Below are 18603 nucleotides of genomic sequence, written 5' to 3'. Positions count from 1 at the left end.
CTTCATATTGTAGATGTGGGCACTCAGAAAACATAGGCAATTGGCATATCAGGGATGTGTTTAAGTTACTCTGAAGGCATGTGAGACCTTGGTCCTCAGGGCTTAGATGAGAGACCACCTGGGAATCACATGTATACCCTGTGTTCCGTGACAGAAGAAAGGTGGGATATTAATGTAAGTAAAGAATACGTCTCCATGGCATCTGGTTTCCTTTCTGCACGGATTTATTTATTTTAATTGGGGAGGAGCATTCAAACATATTGCTCCCCACCAAGTGTCTACAGTGGTGTATGTTGGACAGTTTGAATAGACTACCTATGTTTATAAGAGTAAATGTCATAAAAACATAGGTATTGCGCACTTATCCCCTAATCTTTGCGTGTTTTTGTCGGCTCAGTATCATTCTTCATTAATCGGAAAATAAAATCTGCACATATTTGAGTATGTAAAGTTCTGTCTTTATTGTTTAATTAGCTCTGCTATGCATGCCTCCTCATTATCACTGTTGGAAATAGAACCAGGTCTGGTGTATCTGGTGAGCATCAGCTGTCGAAACAGAGTTGAAAGCCCGCAGAAACAGCTAATGTCAAAAGTGTTTGAACTACGACACGATTCTTGGCATGTCTTACACATGTCCTAATATGCCTTGATTTGGCAAGGAGCCTGAATATGTTGTGTCCAGCCAACCATGCAAAACTGCATCATTTTTTGGAAATTATATCCTTTCTCTGGCTTCCAACTCTTCCACTTGCTTCTAGAATCTTATCTGTTGTCTTTTTTAAAAGCCACTAATGAGCTCTCAGTTTCTTTGCTTCCCCCGTAACCCTCCTCACCTCAAGTCAATTAGTTCTTGCAAGAACACTGCTGTGGAAAAATAATAGTTTCCCATAAGTATAGTTATACAATATAATACATCTACCGAGGGGGGTTTATGTAGCCAGCTTGCATTGTAATCAAGTATCGAGGTTACATGGGGCGGGGGTGGTGATGGAATGGATAGAAGAAGAAGAAGAGTTTGGATTTCATATCCCTCCTTTCACTCCCTTTAAGGAGTCTCAAAGCGGCTAACATTCTCCTTTCCCTTCCTCCCCCACAACAAACACTCTGTGAGGTGAGTGGGGCTGAGAGACTTCAGAGAAGTGTGACTAGCCCAAGGTCACCCAGCAGCTGCATGTGGAGGAGCGGAGACGCGAACCCGGTTCCCCAGATTACGAGACTACCGCTCTTAACCACTACGCCACACTGGCTCCAGGATATTCCTAGATCTCGGGAATATTCAGGACCCTGGGAGCCTAGATTCTTAACAGTTACAGGTGTACCTAATCCTTTCGCCAGCCATCATTATCTTAGTCTTACCTTGATATGGAATGAAACGGCTTCCTCACACATCTATGCACCAACAAGAAGCTATGTAAGGAGGAATGACTGTGAAGTGAGGGATTCCTTTCAAGGAAAGGTGGGCATGGATGTCATCACCACTCTGATGGAAACCTATTCCACATCCCAAATATCGCTCCACATGAGTGTGATTGGAATGAGAGTTGGCACTGTGGGCCGAGAAGGAATCCTGAAGCTCAGGCTCTACAAGATGTGTATTCCCCCCTGCCGTCACATCCCCAGCTTTCTCCTTTCTCTGCAGATAATCATAGTGAGAGAAAAATGACTTCTTGTGTGTCCTTTCCTTTATAAGAATTGTGTGGAAAGGGGGTTTGGGTGGGAAATGGATGTAAGGCAGCTGCGTAAGAAGGAGAGAGGCTGTACCTTTAAAGCAGTATCATACCACTTTAAACAGTCACAGAGCTATAGTTCGTAGAGTGGTTTCACAGGCAATCCCTCTTCCTAAGGAACTCTGAGAACTGTAGCTCTGTGGAGGGAATAGGGGTCTCCCCTATAACAACTCTCAGCACCTGTAACAAAACTGCAGTTCCCAGATTCTTTTGAGGTGGCACAGCTGTTTAAAGTGGCATGATGATGAATGCTGTAAATGGCATAGTCCGCAGCTGAGGCCTAAGATTATAGAATAAACTTCAGGGTGAGGCAGGAGGTTGACAGCAGCACTCCCTTATAAGACACAGCAGCCTGATCAGCCTGGAACAAGCTTTGATTTTGAATTACCTTTCATGTTGAGGCCTCGCCAGTTTAATTGCTGTAAGATGTTCTATATATTCTGACAGCTCCTCTCTGAAGATGATTTGTTTCACTGTATGCTTCTGTGATCATTACAACACTCTGCAGCCCTCACTTTTTTAATCTGTTCGTCTCTGGCATGCTTGGTTTGGGGTGGGGTGGGTGTGTAGTGATAAGAGGACAAATGCCCAATTAAACATAAAATTGTTTCTGATGTATGTATATTATGGGTTGGATTCCAAGATCCTGTGAGTGAAATTCCACTGGCAGAAGAAGCAGGGGTAGCAATTTTCATTTATTCTCTCTTCCCCCTCCTGTTCCCAAATATGCACCAAAGGGTTGGGGGGGGCAGGTAGCCGAGTCTGGGAGGTAGTGTCAGGGGCTGCGGGAGTGGAGGAATCAGCAAATAGTCAAGTAAGTGAATCTTTATAAAAAGAATCAATATATCATGAACAGAATGGAATTTTCTTCATAGAATTTTTTTTTATAATTAAGGCTACACTGCTTGCTTGTTGTCACACAAACTGTGAGTAGGGTGATAGTCAAAGAGAATGATTTGTCCATTCGTCATCTATGGAGTTTTGTACCTGAATTGGGGTTTCCAACATGGACCATCCACTTTCAGACACCAAACAGGCCATTTTCAAGTGCTGTGGGCAAACTTTTCAAAACTTTGGGCCCGATTCAACTAATGGGTCCTACCAGGGAAGCCTGCGCAAAGACTGTGGGGTTTCCCCTTGTTGCCCTGCCCCAAACAGTGCATTAGGAGAGGAGAGGGGAGATCATTCCAGCAGGTAAGTAGAAGTACTTTTACTGATGGACTGATCTAGAGCACTGTATTGACTTCGTCTCACAGTTTATTTGCTCTGTTGAAATGAATAAGGCATCATAATGCAGGGTATTTAAGCACATCCCATTATTGGAAATATCTCCCCACTCCCCCTTTTTTTTAGTTTATGTTGGTGGTACTTGAAAAAGCATTTTTTGCTGAGAATGAGACAAAAGAAATGAATATATATGTCATAGGCATTTATGCCTCCATCCTACCCTTTCTCCTTCCTCTTAAAAACCACCTTTAGCCTCCAGCTTTACAGAAGGAAGCTGTCCCAGTGTAAAGTGCATTATCTTTGAGACAATCAGAGCAGTAGCAGTTTATGCAGGCCTGTGCAGAACTTGTCCAAGGCCCGGGGCTCGAGTCATGTCAGAATAAAGTTATAAACTCAAACAAAAAAGCAGCCGGTCTCTGGCAGGGCCTCCCAGATGATTTAACCCTCCAAGGTCTGGGACAAGTGTACCCGGCTACCAAACCCATTGCACTGGCCTGAGTTGATGTCACTTTTAGAGCTCCTTAAAAGGGATTTTTGTAGAACATCTTGTGCAAGAAAGTCAGATGAGAAACAGCTCGTCTTATTATGTTTTGTCTGATTCAGAGCTCAGATGCTTTCTGTGGAACATAAGAATAGCTGTTCTAATTTGGTCCTCATTAGTGTATTTTGTGTTTGTGTACTTGGAACACTTGTATTATAATAGTAAAAGCATAATTTCCCAAGAAATTGCAGGGCAAGAGAGGTCAGGGACTTGATGCTGTCATCCATTGCATCCTTGTTCAGGCAGGATTTTCCCTTTTTGAAGACTTCCTGCTGGGTTTTATTCTCTATTTATAAATGTTGAAAATTAAACTGTCAAGTACAAGAGATCTGCTAAGAAAATATTATTTTTTTAAAGTAGATTCCTGAAGGACCTTTATCAGTTACTGTCAGGGCTGGCCCAAATTATTTTGCTGCTTAAGGCAGAATTGCATGTGTCAACCTCCTCTCCCCATCTTCCCCTTCCTCTCCTCCCATATACGCAGCTTCAAAACCTGTTCTACAGGGTTAGGGGACCCCCTCCCCAGAACAGATTTTGGAGCGGCACGGAGAGCTCTCATTGTGCAAGTGGAAGTCTACTTGCATGGCACTATTTCACCCAATAACAACAAATTAAAAAGCAACAATTTGCTGAACTTTCACATTGCCTAAAATCAGATGCCTGGGGCATCCACCTCATTCTGTCTACAATGCCCTACAATGAAAGTATGTTGTACATATCAAGAGTTCTTCTTCCTGAAGTCCTGGGCTCCTTTGGGAGGAAGGGCAGGAGATAAATTTACTAAATAAACAAGAGGGTGATCAGTAGCAAAGCTGTGATCAGATGAAGTTGATTAATACTACTGGGGATGGGTTGGTGAAACACTCATTACGATTTCTGGCAAGATATGGAAAATAAGTGAAAGCAGTGCATAAAACTTCAAGACCTTTGCATTGGTATCACATCTTCAACCATACCCCTGAATTTTCTGGCTTTCATAAACAGCATTCAGTTCCCTTCAGTCTTGCCATTGGTAGCTGCTGATCTTAAATTACTTTTGCAAGTACTCTTTTGTAAGTAAATGCCAAACTAGATGAGATGTTGGCCCTTTTTGATTTCATCTCTCTGCCTCCCTCTCTTTAAAGCAACAAAGAAAGGTGGGCTTGGATTGAATCTGTATCGTAGGATGATCAACTTTCCCCCTATTTTCATGCTGTAAATTCTACTACTAATATACTATTTGTTCTTTTAGGGGAAACTATGGGTAGAAGAGTGTTCCTATCATGGCAAAACTATCTGTGTGTGATTAAATTAGGAAAGTGGCATGGAGTAAAATCATTAACCTTCTCCCGCACTATGGTCTTGATAAGAGTCAGGGTCTCAGCTGCTGCTTTTAAAAAGAATTAAAAGAGATAGATGATACAATTACAGATCGCCAATGTCTCATCTAGTTTGACTCTAAATTTGTGCCAAAAGTTAAATATCATTTAACTTGTTTCATAATTTCTCCTGGTGCTCCTATATATTGATCAATGTGTTAGGGTCAGTGCAAGACCTCTTGTAATTTTCTTGGTGATGTATTAATCAATTTTCTACTCAATGAAAAAGTGTGTCATTAGCCCACTAATATGGTAAAGCTGCCTGCAAAAGACATACAGTGGTACCTTGGGTTAAGAACTTAATTTGCTCTGGATGTCCGTTCTTAACCTGAAACTGTTCTTAACCTGAGGTACCACTTTAGCTAATGGGGCCACCGCCGCACAATTTCTCTTCTCATCCTGAAGCAAAGTTCTTAACTCAAGGTACTATTTCTTGGTTAGCGGAGTCTTTAACCTGAAGTGTTTGCAACCCAAGGTTCCACTGTATATCTGACGTGTATTTGTTTAAATTGTCAAAAAATTACTTTGATATTTTCATAATTGGTATTTATCCGCTAGAATTAGTACAAATCAATTTTAATTTGCAGATTATTTGCACATGTGCTATATCTCTAGTAATTGTGTCTTCACAGTTTTAAGTAGGTGGGAAATGGTAAAGTTGGAGTAGGACTTTATCTGTAGAGTATCAGTAACTTCAGGTTCATTACCATCTCCCCAACTTTCTCATTGCTATTGGTAAGAGCTGGAAGTGCGGAAGAGTGTGTTTAGAGGTAGAGCCTGCAGGAAAGTAAGAGATTAGTGGGGAGAGGCCACTGCAGCTCAGTGTTACAGCACATAGTTTCACACACAAAAGGTCCGGGGTCAGCCCTTGATATTTCTGTTGGAGCTGCTACCAATCAGAGTATAATCTGTTAGATTGGCCATTGGTCTCATTCTGTTCAGTAACATGTCCAGCTGCCCCTTAATGTTGTGATCGCAGTGGAAGGGCAAGGCATACGTTTTCTTAAAATAATAAATAAACAAACTGGGGTCTTCTACCTGTGAAACAACCACCCTGTCTGTACACAGTCCACTAAAGTTCTCCTTCTTGAAAGAGTAATGCCACATGGATGACTGTCTCCAGACACTAGCCATTTGGAGACTGCTTTATGTAAGATGTATCATCCATCTGCTGCAAGTGTTTTCAATGTACTTTTTCACTCAAAAGAAAATGCAAGTGGGAGTACATATTCCTATCACAAACCAATTAATGCATCACCAGGGAAATTAGAAGGAGTCTTACACTGACCCCGATACATTACTCAATATGCAAGAGCACTAAGAACATTTTATGAAATGTGGAGAGACATTTAGCATAAATTGGGTGTACAAATGAGTGTTTGGAAAATGGACTTAAGTTAAGATAAAGTAGAGATGTTGCAAGTGGCAAGCCAAAGAAAGAAACTGAGTGACCTTAGCAAGTACCATCCCTGACTTATTGGCCATGCTGGCTGTGTTTGATTGGACCTTGAGTTTCAAAGCCATGAACTTGTGCAGAACCATAGCAAGTTAAGGGTGAGAGGAATGTATATTTTTTTCAGGTGATCATTGCCTTTTCTTCCCCTGCCGCTCTCAAAGAACTTTATTTTTCAGATAAGTGAGTTGTTTGCTTTGGCTTGTCTTAATGAATAGCATTCATGCTGTGACACACCATTTCTTCTTATAATTTGCTCCTTTTTATTAGGCAATTATGTAACTGATTACATGCCTGTGTTGTAGAGTGCCTTGGGTAAACTCATTTGATTTCAAGTGAGCACAGGTTTTTTTGTTTTAATCTAACAAACTGTTTGAACTCCTGTCAATAAGGCATCAAGGCATTTACATGATTTCTTTCCATGAGCCCAGCTGGCCTTTTTAAATCAGCAAAAACAGTTGTAGTCCATAGCTGTCAATGTTTCCCTTTTTTAAAGGGAAATTACCTTATTCCGAATAAGATTCCTCGCAAGAAAAGGGAAAAGTTGAAAGTTATGTTGCAGTCAGGTCCTTCCTGAAAGATTCCAGAGCTTTGTGGGTGGCAGAACAAACTTACATAGAATTCTAGTGACAGAGAATCTGTAGTCCTCCTGAAGTTTTTGAACTCCAGCTAGTCCCAGCTACATGGCAAAAGGGCAGGGATGCTGAGAGATGGAGTCATCAAAGTCTGCAGGGCTACAGGTTCCCCATTCCTGTTACAATTGCTTCTAGGATTGTGATTCTGTTCAGTGGCATTGCAACTTCTCAGACCACCTTTCTTCCCACTGTTCCTTTAATACAAAATTCCAAAATCCATATTAGGACAATACGTTTATTAGGCCAAACAATATATCACAAAATAGGGTTCAAGCCTTTGAGTTCTCCAGAACTCATCAGACTAGATGATAAACCGGGGTGGGGGTGGGACGGACTTAAATTCAGTGAATCATTGCTGTAGCTGATTCCACTGGGAACAAAGTGTAAGTAGCATGTTCTGGATCCAACACTTTTGTCTGTTCTTCTCTCTATATGACATATGTAAAATATTTATTTAAAAATGATAGTGCAATTTGTAGAAAATTGTCTAGGTAGAAAAGAGTTATCTACAAAGTGTTTTTTCTATAATTGTAACTATGTTGAAAAGTCTCCTGGCTTAAAAAGTGCCAGGATCCTTGCTGTTTATTAATTAGAGAGGTTGATTATGGCTGAGGAGTGTGGAGGTACTCTGTAGTGCATGAGTCAGTGAAAGCATCTCTTAGACAGCTGTTTCCCTACACTGAAAAAGGAGAACATGCAGAGTTCATAATTGCAGGAGACAGCCAGCTAATGAAAGTCCTCAAGGACATGGGATTCGTACAAACTACTAACTATTTCAAAGCAATCTGTATGAATCTTTGTTGGCAATGTCATCTGAGATGATTACTTTGAATAGTCTCTGCGCATCCGGCTCTCTAGAAGTAAAGTGCTTTGAGGCATATTCATAATTAGTTGCTTTGTATCATGACTATCTAATGACTTCAGCAACATCAACAAGCAATACAGAGCAATGACAAAATGCTAAGTGTGCATGAATTTCACTGGAGCTGTTTTGTGGATTTTTTCTATAATTTTTCATACACAACTCTTCTGGGTATATAGAAACTACAGTCACAAAAGCCATATTCAGAATTAAGTGTGCACAGGGAGGTCCTGGGGATCAGTCCACTAGTTCTTCCTCCTGTTGTCATCCGGTGTTGTGAATCAGGGAGCCTCCTGTATTTGTAGAATGTGGATTCTAAAATGTTCAGAGAGACTCCATGAGTACGGGAGGCTCCCTGCCTCACAGGGTCACCCTCCAACAGGAATGGTGATGGGTTTGTGGACTTAGCATGCTCCTTGTGTAATACTGAATGCCTGAAGAGGCATTATGTGATGCTCTCCAAGGTCTTTTGTTGGATTCCATATTATTGACACTTCCTGTACATATTTTTGCTTTTCCATGACGTTACATGAAGTCTGTGAGGTTCAAGTGTTAGCTGGGCTTTCCAGTACAGTATGAATATTGACTTTCCATATCTGCAAAGACCCATTCCTGCATGGCAGAAATTCTTAAGGGGAAATTGTCTGGCATTAAGAGGAAAATTGTCTTCAGCCAGGCTGTAGATCCTGGAATTTCTCAGGAGTCGCAATAATAGAGGTCAACCATGTGCAGGCAGCCTGCTAGTTTACTCCACTGGTAGATAGGGTTCATATCAGCTGTACCTCTAGAGAACTGTTATCAGGGAAAGATATTGAAAGCAGAACTGGTTGTCAAGAGAAATCTATTAGAAGTACAAGAAATGAATAATGGGAGAGCCTTGAATCCTTTCAAAGTTGTCAGCCACAATGCTGTATCTCTCCATGACAATGTTACCTTGCACACTGGCAAGAAATCAGTTTCCTGATCTTTCCACACTAATCCTGGATAGTGGACAGCGCTGTATAATATGGAGTAGAACATTATTTTAGAAGACTACAGGGTCTAAAACCTCAGGCAACCAATAGAAGGGAAAATTCTTTTCAATAGGAAATTTTCCTTGCTGTAAAAATTTATAATTATTTCCATGTATATATATATTGTTAAACTAAAGGGGGCAGCAGTAATGCAATGGAGCATTCAATATTTTTTCTATTTTATTTTGCAGCTGATTCCGTTGCTAAATTCACTGACTAAGCTTCAGGTCCATGGTCCGTATTTGGTATCATGTCCCTTTGATCCAACTGCCGACTTTTCTAGAAGACTTGACCACTTAACACGTGTCTGTAATGAGGGTGTTCCAAAATTGCAGTCCTTAACTTCTGCATAACAAGGCCCTGAAATGGAAACGGATCAAAAATAAAACTGCCAATATCAAAATTCCTTTATGCAAATCCATGCTGCAACCAGAGCTTGGAACACTATGTATAGTTCTGGTCCCTATATCTCAAAAGTATATTGTTGTGTTGGGGAAAGGTGCAGTTTGAAAAAGGCAACCAAAATGATCAAGTGGCTGAAGCAGTTTGCCTATGGGGAAGAGTTACAACCTTTGGGGCTTTTTAATCTAGACAAAAAATAATGTTTGGACTTTGTGCAGGTGTGTAAAATGGTGCACAGTGTAGAGAAAGTGGATAGTCATAATACTGGAATCCGTAACCATCCAATGAATCTGAACAGTGGAAAATATATCTGCTTGCTCCTGCACCAGTTTCTGCAGCTTAATAACTTGCATTGTTATTCATGTCACAGGTAAGAAAATAACAGAGGTTATCTTGACACCATCTCTCTTTTAAGCATATTTTCTGCCTATAATTGTCTGTTGAATGGCATCTGGTGTTTGAATAATCAAATACAAATGTAGCAGAGTGGTGCAGCATATTGACACAAGATGGTGTTTCGCTCTGTTTGTGGTGACTGTACAGTACCAGGCTTTTCCCCTCTGAATTACTACATAATAGGGTTACTCTACCTATTCATTTCAGTTTTTAAAGCAACAGGATGAAACTGATGAAAGAGTTCTATCTTTTGAAATGAAGAAAGTATCCTTGGAGAAAAGATAAAGCAAATTAGATACAAATGTAATTTGGCAAAATCTTTCCTTTTTATCCAGGCTTTTTGCCCTTAATTTGAAGAATTTCGTGTATTTTCAGGTTCTCTTATGGGATAGGACCTAAGACCTGTCCTTTATCTTTGTAGTAGTGTTTTCGGGTTTTATTGATTGGTTGTCATACTTGTTTTTAGTGTTTCAGTGTTTCTGTAAGTCGCCTTGAGCCATTTGTGTGAGCAAAGTAACAACACCAACAAAAATGTTTGCTTCAAAAACACAGCCATGAATTTCACTGGTATATGTCATATTCTGTCAGCCTAACTTGCCTCACAGGATTGTTGTGAAGGTACAAATTGGGAGTGAGGTTAGTCATGTATGTTGCCCTGGGCTCCTTGGAGAAAGGATAGGAATAAAAATTTAACAAATAATCTATAAACTACCCGTGTTGATGTCAGGTGTGTTGGCCCCTTGCTGAACTTTGGTTCAGGGTCTGCAGTCTCTGCTTCTGGTTCAGAGGTTGTTATCATATGGTTGCTGGGGGTTCCCAGTTCAATGGTGGTGCTAAGGGCTTCCACTTGGTAACAATGGTCCTTCAGTCTCTGAATCTGGGTCCAGGTCACTGCTGGCCTCTCTGATCACAGCAGCTACCTCTTTTGATGCATGATACCTCTTCATATAATTCATGCATGAAAGGAACTTCTGTAAAATGAGGACTAGTACATACATTTATCCCAACTGGCAGAGAAGGGATATCAGATGTTTTCGTTGGTGGGATTGTAAAAATAATGCCCCATGTTTCACTGCTGTGTTTTTTGAAAATGTTTCTTTAAGCACCTTGTTTCAAATGAATACAATACCTTCTCAGACCCAGGCAGAGAGACTCCATATGCTTTTGTTGCCCTGCTTCACCTCAGTCATGCAGATTTTATTCTGAAAACAAAATAATCATGTGAAAAGAGAAAAGGAGTGCAATAGCTGCATCAGAAGAATCGGATCATGACAGTATGGCATAATTTACGATCCCATGTAATAATATGGCCCAGTGTTTATTATGCTTTAACCCTTGGAAATGGGCAGCATGTTGGGAAGTTACCACAGTTTTAGAAACATTGGTCTATGGCAGTGGCTTTCAACCAGTGTGCCATGGCACCCTGGGGTGACTTGAGGAACATGCAGGGGAACCCTGTCAGGGCATTCTTTCATATCTTCCAGTCCATATATTTGCAGTCCATATCTTCCTGAATTATCTGTCTCTCTCTTTCTCTCCAAGGAACATTCAAGGGAGTGAGTAGCTTTAACTTGCAGCCCATTATCTTCCTGCATCTCTCCCCCACCATGTTTATCTTCTTAAAATCACCCCCTCCCCCCAAAAAATCCTCCCTGTCTTCAGTAACTAACAGTTCCTTAATTTTACACCAAGGGCTTGAGAAATGCAATAAAAATAGCAGAGTAGCTTGATGGTGTGTGTGATCTGTATGGAGGGATTTAAAAATAATCCTGAGAGTGAGGAGTGTCTTCTGGGTTTCTCTCTCCTTCTACCCCAACATCCCTCCCCACTATTTTCTCTACCTCTCTCCACAGGCAACACTCCCCCCTTTAACAGTCACCCAGCTTTACGGGGAAAGGGAGAATGTTGCAGAAAAGAACCATGTCTCCATGTGTGTCCTGCGCTGCGTTTCTCGCTTTCGTTCTCCACAATAACAAAACATTTCTGCTTCTGATCTTAATCTTGTTTTGCCTTCTCCTCCCCATGTGCACACTAATTTCAGGAAAGGCAGGCTGGGGCTGCCATGTGGAGTATGTCAGCTCAGCCCTGCAAAGCAGCAGTGTTGCTTGGGTTCCCATCGCCATGTGTTCTCCCACTTAGGCGCTTGCCAAAAACATCGCCCAAAAGAAGGCAGGGTGGAACGGGGGAATTCCCCCTTACACACAATGGAACCTGAATGTAAGTGGCTCCCACAGGTTAGCCGCAGAAAGAATGTGGTTGGCCAAGGGAGCCGTGGACTCAGGAAGGTTGAAAACCACTGGTCTAGGGGATTATTCCAAAGAACTTGGGAAAGGTGAGTTTTGAGGAAACACTGGAAGGAAGAAAAGTAGGTAGATAATTAAATACCTGGGGTACCTATTCAGGGATGTAGTTATAAGCATAGGTGCAGCAAAGAGAGAAAGGCCAGAATCCTTTTGGGGAGCGGGAAAACTTCAGACATTGTAGGGTTGTGACTGGCCAAGTGAAGATTGCAAGGAGATCACCTTTATGTACAGCTAAATTGTACAGCTGTTGTGTGAATAACATGACTACCAGTGCACTCTCAGTAATTTTTTGACAAAAAGTCTTGTGTTCTTAAAAATCCTTTGGTGCCCCTATCTTTTCTAGTTCAGGTGCAGTTCCTGTATTTCACTCGCAGCTAATCTTGAGCAATGTTTTTAGTTATAGGTACGTTAGAAATTAGTCAGAATCCATTTAATTCCCTTAGGAATCTCAGCTTCGGTTTCCTAATTGAATTTCATCCCGTTACGATGATGAGAATTAGTATTGTTTGCTCTCAGGGGAGTGGGGGGCAGAAAGCTCATTTATAAGACTTTCAGCTCTTGTCTCACTTTAGTCAAGTGTTGCATGAAACACACACATATACTGTTTCAAGAATGGCTACTTCAAACTGTTTTTGGGTGCTTTGCCACCTTGACTTTGCAGAGAATTACAGTAGAGTGATTTGTATAATCACTGTTCTTAGTGGTGTGTAAAAGGCACTAGAGACATGGAGGGTAGTTTTCCAATAATGCTGTGTGCCTTGAGTAACTCATTATAATTAACTGCAGTGTTGATGGGAAGACTTGCCAATGCCTTCCCATGTTATGGGTCTTTGATTGCTTGAATATATGGGCTCTATGGGGGAAATTCATAGCATGTGAAAGCTATAAACAAAGCAGGGTGGTATTGGGTCTAATTCAGCGTAAATAGATACTGTAGGGCAATGAATTACCATATTGTCAGTTTTACATATTTAAAGATGTATGCAGAAAGATGATTTTTTGTGTGTGCAATCTGCTACACATAACTGTACAAGGAAATGAGAACAGTCTGCAACACATCCTGTAATCTGCTGTTGCTCATTTCTTGCTTACTAGTTTTTAGAGTTCTCTGTGAAATTGTTATTCCTCATTAAACAGTTTGCAAAGTTTGTACTAAGAAGCTACATATTTTGTACTTCTTAGTTTGTACAAAGAAGCTACACAAGAGTTAAAATCCATTCTGCTGTGTGAATTTTGTTAGCAAATATTATGTGAATGTGTGAATATTCAAAAAATATTTGATATTCAGAATCAGCTGCCAACATTTTACAGCATCTTACATATAGCAACCAGCATTTAACGGATTCTCGCAGCTGATATACAGTCAAGTCCATATTTGACAGCATCTGACAGCTAATGCAATAGCATTTAATAATCTTGTACTAGCTTTATTTATTCCTGGCAATCAGTCTCTCACATTAAATAGGCTGCTTTTTCTGTTTTTAGGATGTTTGATTTGATCCATTACTGTTGCTTATGAATATTTTTAATACTGTTTTACATTTATTATTATACAAAAAGAATAAAAAGATAAAACATCTTTGTGAGGCGAAAAACCCCACCCTTATATGACATTGATTCTATGATTTTTCTCTTCCTATAATTAGTAAAAGGATGCTACTCTATAGTAATTTTTATTTGTGCTGACTTCTCTTCTTTAAGCTTTATGTTTTTGTTTGCTTAGGCAACAGAGCTTCAGTAATTGCCAAATTTCTTTACATATAGATGGTTTAGTATTTCTCTCTCTTTGTCATTACAAATATTGAAGCAAATAAAAGGTTTGAAATGAATGGGCGGTGTGTTTTTGATATGATCTGCTGAGTGAATTTTAGTACATTATTTTAGCATCTAGCAATATTTTGTTATTGATCATTCTCTTACTATTTTTTTTTAAATAATTTTTATTAGGTTTCTGTTTAACAATAAAGAACACATAATAGCATAACATTTTCCAGTATCCACATTTCATACACTTCCTTGGACTTCCTCACACCTCTTGTTCCTGCTTGCTAAACTCAAAAATTTTAACAGCAAATTATTAACTTATTTTAATTTATATAATAAAGTTTTCCAATATTAAGGTCTCAAATTTTAAAATTTAGCCACTCTCTTATTAGAGCTTAATTATAAAATATTGTTAATCCAAAATTTATCCTTTCTTTCAATTACATTCAAATTTATATTCCTTATTACTAATTTATTGGAGCCATGTTAATATAAATCTTACATCTTTCTTAACATTCATACAATTTGCAATGTTTTTGTAAATAATCCTTAAATTTCTTCCAGTTCTCCTCCACCAGTTCTTCTCCCAGGTCTCGGATTCTGCCAGTCATCTCAGCCAGTTCCATATAGTCCATCAGTTGCATCTGCCACTCTTCCAGTGTGGGCAAATCTTGAGTTTTCCAGCCTTTAGCGATGAGTATCCTTGCTGCTGTTGTAGCATACATAAAAAAGGTTCGATCCTTCTTTTGCACACTCTGACCGACAATGCCCAAAAGAAAGGCCTCTGGTTTCTTAGGGAAGGTATACTTAAATACTTTTTTCAGCTCATTATATATCATTTCCCAGAAAGCCTTCACTCTGGGGCAAGTCCACCAGAGGTGAAAGAATGTTCCTTCAGCTTCTTTACACTTCCAACATTTATTGTCAGACACATGATATATCTTTGCAAGCTTGACTGGAGTCATGTACCACCTATATATCATTTTCATAATATTTTCTTTCAAGGCATTACATGCCGTAAATCTCAAACCTGTGGTCCATAACTTTTCCCAGTCAGCAAACATGATGTTGTACCCAATGTCCTGTGCCCATTTTATCATAGCTGATTTGACCGTTTCATCCTGTGTATTCCATTTTAACAGCAAGTTATACATTCTTGAAAGTATCTTAGAGCTGGGTTCTAACAGTTCTGTTTCTAATTTTGATTTTTCCACCTGGAATCCTAATTTTTTATCTAGCTTAAAAACTTCTCTGATCTGAGCATAATGTAACCAATCTCGCACTTTCCCCTTTAGTTTCTCCATACTCTGCAGCCTCCAATTGTCTCCATCTTTTTCTATTATTTCCCAATATTTCGGCCATTTGGCCTCCATATTGAGTCTTTTCGGGGCCTTAGCCTCCATTGGCGATAACCACCTTGGGGTCTTGTTTTCCAATAAGTCCTTATATTTTGACCAGACATTAAACAATGCTTTTCTAACAACATGATTCTTGAAAGCCTTGTGTATTTTGACCCTGTCATACCACAGATTATTGGTATGACAGCATTATTGAATCCTTCCAAATCTAAAACGTCCGTGTTTTCAAGAAGTAGCCAATCTTTCAACCAGCAGAAAGCTGCTGATTCATAATACAACTTTAGGTCTGGCAGGGCAAATCCCCCTCTTTCTTTAGCATCAGTTAATATCTTAAACTTGATTCTGGGCTTTTTGCCTTGCCAGACAAATTTAGAAATATCTCGCTGCCACCTCCCAAAACACTCCATTTTATCCACTATTTGCAAAGTTTGAAACAAAAACAACATTTTTGGCAATACATTCATCTTGATAACAGCAGTACGTCCTGACAAGGAAAGTTTCAATCTTGACCATACATCTAGATCTCTTTTAATTTCAGACCAACATTTTTCATAATTATCTTTAAATAGATTTCTGTTCTCATTCTCTTACTAACCATCTTAACTTTCGTCCAGAATTTACATATTAGGTGGAACATCAACACTTAATATGTAAATAATTTACTTAAGGTAAATTGTATCACCAGAAAACAATTTTTTTGTTTTTATAGATGTTAGTCAATTTATTTGGCTTAGAATATCAGCACTGTTGTATATAATAATAATAATAATAATAATAATAATAACAATAATAATAATATGTATACAAAGAAGATGATATTCATTTAAGTCAAACTCAAATCACTGGATTAAAATCAAAATCACTGGATATACCTTGGTTTGAATAGATGTATCCCATGCTGAGCATGAGATCATTTCCTGTCATGCTTTAAAATTATTCCCACTCTTTAAATCTTGTCTGCAGACAGTTTTTCTGGGTCACGTAGCCAGCTTCTGGCAAACCAAAGCAGCGCACGGAAACGCCGTTTACCTTCCCGCCGGTGCGGTACCTATTTATCTACTTGCACTTTTTGTCGTGCTTTCGAACTGCTAGGTTGGCAGGAGCTGGGACCGACCAACAGGAGCTCACCCCGTCGCGGGGATTCGAATCACCAACCTTCCGATCGGCAAGCCCAAGGCTCAGTGGTTTACACCACAGTGCCACCCGCGTCCCTATTATATTGTTACATTACTGAAATAGCATAAATTAATTTTAAACTACAGTATTAACAATTTTAAAAATAAGCTGCTTTCTTTGCTTTGTAATATTCAAATCTATCCATCCATACAATTCTACCTTTACAACATGGATTTCATAAAATTCAGAAAGATAATGGCTTGGATCCTAATATATGGAAATTCCCAGAAGGAAAGTTCCCTGTCCCCTCCTCTCTCCTGCAGCCACTTGCACATCTGAAAAGCCTCCGGAACAAACTCTCTCCAGACTAACTATGAGCTGTGATCTGGGTTTAAACAACACACTAAGCAAAACTTTGGCTTACTGTGCAAAAACCTTGGTTTGTAGCAAAAAGACTTATGGAGAAGCAAAGCAATTCTTCTCTAGGAGTCCATTTACTCACATAGGCCTGCTAAACCATGGTTTGGCTTAGTGTGACATGTATTCCCAGTCTTTAAGTCTTGCAATGATTACAGCTAAAGTTCCTTAACTTAAGACAGATAATTGGTCAGACATAAAATGGGCATGAAATTTGTGTATTTATTCCTAATTTCCCCTTCATATCTTTATATATTGTTTTAATGTACTTTGAAATATTGCCTTTGAGTTTCTGTTTCTGTAAAATGCAGAACAAATGTAGCTATTCCAAGTAACCAACTGATTTATACTGTTTTAGTGATATATGTGAGCCACTTTGAAGATCAAATTTGTGAATAGATGGGATATAAATTCCATAGCTCATTTGCCTGGAAATAATATTTTGCTGTGATCTAACAGCTGAATCTCACCAAGAAAGCATGTTTCTGGGAGTGGGAGTATTTGGAATGAAATTAAAAGCCTTTCTGTCAAAGAAGTTGAAGCGCGACTTTGAAATACGAGGGAAGGAAAAAGAAAGGCTATCCTATTTTCAGCTCTCATGCCATATATGCAAATATCAGTAAGTGCTAATAATTATAGTCATCCATCATATATTTTATAAAATTCTGAGCTCATCGCAGATTCCATGAATGTTGAAACATTTATGCAGTCGGGCACAATAATTGAAGGCATCTGAATGTTAGGCCAAGATTAAAGTGTTCTAATGAAGTGCCAATGCAGTAATGGCATTCTAAAGAAATACATGTCTAAGGATATGTTAAAAGGGCAACTCGGTAGGTTGAATGTCCTTCTAAGGTTCTGCCAAGGAACATTGAAATAAAACACTTTTAAGCAGAGGTACTTTGCCTTCAAGAAACTAGTCTATGTTAAACATAGTGCAATAAGTAGAAGACCACAATCAAAATTTCAGAATCTGAGAAAGGAGTTTGGAAGCCGACACAAACCCCTTTGTTAAAACAATTTTGATTGAAGGAAGGAATAACTTTCTCTAGCATAAAATGCCCTTAACAAGTCGGTATCCTTTCTGGTAAAATGAACTAACACTGTGGTCCTTTCCCCCAGCTTAGTTCCTTGAGGGCCACCCCCCCCCCCGTCTCAAATGATACCTTGGGTTAAGAACTTTGCTTCAGGATGAGAACAGAAATCATGCTCCGGCGGCGCGGCAGCAGCAGGAGGCCCCATTGGCTAAAGTGGTGCTTCAGGTTAAGAACAGTTTCAGGTTAAGAACAAACCTCCAGAACGAATTAAGTACTTAACCTGAGGTAAAAAGGTAAAGTGACCCCTGACCATTAGGTCCAGTTGTGACAGACTCTGGGGTTGCGGCTCTCATCTTGCTTCCGGGTCATGTAGCCAGCATGACTAACCTGCTTCTGGCAAACCAGAGCAGCGCACAGAAACACCGTTAACCTTCCTGCCGTAGCAGTACCTATTTATCTACTTGCACTTTGTTGTGCTTTCGAACTTCTAGGTTGGCAGGAGCAGGGACCCCGTCGTGGGGATTTGAACCGCCAACCTTGTGATCGGCTAGTCCTAGGCTCTGTGGTTTAACCCAGAGCGCCACCTGCGTCCTAGTAACCCGAGGTACCACTATTAAAAACCAAAACAGAAGCATTAAAAAAAACCTCATTGCAAAACCATATGAATATACACACATCATCTGCCACATAGCACCCCCTAAACCTGCTCTAGGTTCCATCCCCGCAATCCTCTAGAGCAGATTTGTGGACAGAGGGCAGGACAATTATATTGCAGAGCTACAAGTTGTTGCCTGAGCCTGAGATCTGACCTTTAAAAGCAAAAATGGTATGCAGGAGCCGAATCTGCTTGCTTTTCCCTATCTTAACTACCTGCAGCCCTATATGCAAACACTTTTCTGTCATCTGGAGCCACTTTTGGTTTCAAGTCTTTGCAGATGTGCAAAGAGGCAGTCAAGCATCACAACTGATTTACTAGTTAATGTGCTGGCTGTCA

The 18603-nt window shown here is 39.8% G+C and overlaps 1 protein-coding gene across 6 annotated transcripts in view; it reads left to right on the top strand.

Moving 5' to 3' along the window:
- Positions 1-18603, top strand: part of ADCY5 (adenylate cyclase 5) — a 182070-nt gene that overhangs the window by 84150 nt on the left and 79317 nt on the right. The gene's annotated exons all lie outside the window — the stretch shown is intronic.

The sequence above is a fragment of the Podarcis gaigeae genome (assembly GCF_964106915.1).
Source record: "Podarcis gaigeae genome assembly, chromosome: 1".
NCBI classification, from domain to species: domain Eukaryota; kingdom Metazoa; phylum Chordata; class Lepidosauria; order Squamata; family Lacertidae; genus Podarcis; species Podarcis gaigeae.
This window is presented reverse-complemented; position numbering and strand designations above follow the sequence as displayed.